The sequence below is a fragment of the Salmo salar genome, chromosome ssa19, assembly GCF_905237065.1.
Source record: "Salmo salar chromosome ssa19, Ssal_v3.1, whole genome shotgun sequence".
NCBI classification, from domain to species: domain Eukaryota; kingdom Metazoa; phylum Chordata; class Actinopteri; order Salmoniformes; family Salmonidae; genus Salmo; species Salmo salar.
This window is the reverse complement of record NC_059460.1, coordinates 47,897,352-47,899,150: the sequence shown is the minus strand read 5'-3', so window position 1 is coordinate 47,899,150 and position 1,799 is coordinate 47,897,352.

The following is a 1,799-nucleotide window of genomic DNA, read 5'->3' as shown; positions in this document are numbered from 1 at the left end:
TTGATATAAATATGAACTTGATTGAACAAAACATGCATGTATTGTATAACATAATGTCCTAGGAGTGTCATCTGATGAAGATCATCAAAGGTTAGTGCTGCATTTAGCTGTGGTTTTGGTTTATGTGACATATATGCTTGCTTGGAAAATGGCTGTGTGATTATTTGTGTCTATGTACTCTCCTAACATAATCTAATGTTTTGCTTTCGCTGTAAAGCCTTTTTGAAATCGGACAATGTGGTTAGATTAACGAGAGTCTTATCTTTAAAATGGTGTAAAATAGTTGATTGTTTGAGAAAATTGAATTGTGGTATTTTAGTTGGTTTTGTATTTCGCGCCGTGCGATGCCATTGGCTGTTGGCTAGGGGTTCTGCAGGCGGAACGGGGTTCCGCTAGCGGAACGTCTGTCCTCAACAGGTTTTAAACAACTTTTCCCGTGGTGCCCCAAATTCCTAATGAGTTATTTGTTACAGGATTTATTTAATCTAATAACAGTTAAACATTGTAGGTAATTATTTGATGAATAACAGTCAACACTTTCATGATAGTCACAAAATATCAAAAGGAAGTTTGTTCTGAAGTGTATCTCCTATATCTGAGATATAAGAACGATCAGGAAACCTTTTGTATTTACATGTATTTAACCCTATATTTTTGGCATTAAACAGTCTCCATTATGTACTTCCATTCACTTATTCAACTGGTACCAGGGGACCTTCAGATGAGTCTTGAGGCCCGTGGGCAAAACAACCGACCTGTACATGTTCGTGAGCGTCTCAGCTTTGCAGAGGGGTCATATACCCACAGGGTCATAACCCAAACGGTTGGGAACCTAATGACAGAAGTAGGCAGGTAACACCATCGTGTTCATGAGACTCATCTTTCCATAGAGGGGTCATAATAGTTTGTAGGCCAAACCGTTCGGACACTACAGACGATTTTACAAGAAGACCGATTTTCGGGATGTCTCATGGTCTGACAAACACTATAGCTCTGTCAGCTTTCACAGAAGATGTGGAAGTGCGACAGGCGGATTGACAGATTTTCACAGGGATTTTTGTATTATACTAATTAGATTTCCCCAGGGGTGCGAACATCAACCTTTTTTTTTTTACGGCTAAAAAGAACGTTGGGTGGTTGGTCAGGATGGATGGGTGTATATCCTGGGTGTATGACGTGAACATCTTGCAACCCAAAGGTTGCGAGTTTAATTCTCAACATGGACAACTTTAGCATTTTAGCTAAATAGCAACTACTTACTACTTTTTTTTACCTATTTTGGAATACTTAGCATGTTAGCTAACCCTAACCCTGTTAGCTAATTTGTGAGAGAAATAAGCTTTTGTGCATATGGAACACTTCTGTGATCTTTTATTTTAGCTCATGAAACCAACACTTCATATGTTGGGTTTATATTCTTGTTCAGTGTAAGACAAGAAATCGGTCATTCATTTTGACGTTTTTGCAGAGGAAATCTAGTCACGCAATTTTACATTAAAGATGTTTGGTGCAGTATTTCTCAATGAAAAGATGTGCATGAAAACAAGTTGTCTCTGGTTGAGACTTTAACGAATCCCTACTGTTGACCAATCACCAAAGGAGGGGCGCATTCGGCTACCGACTTCAACTTGCCTCAAGAAAAACAAATGGTGCCCGAACAGCCCAAAAAAGCATTACCCTAGTCCAAAACTGCAAACTTTTTCGAAATGTTTAAGCTGGGAAGCATGCTGACACGTTTAGTCTACTGTAATCATAGTTTCCAACAAGCCAATAAGTACAGGGATGGGAGGAGCATGGCA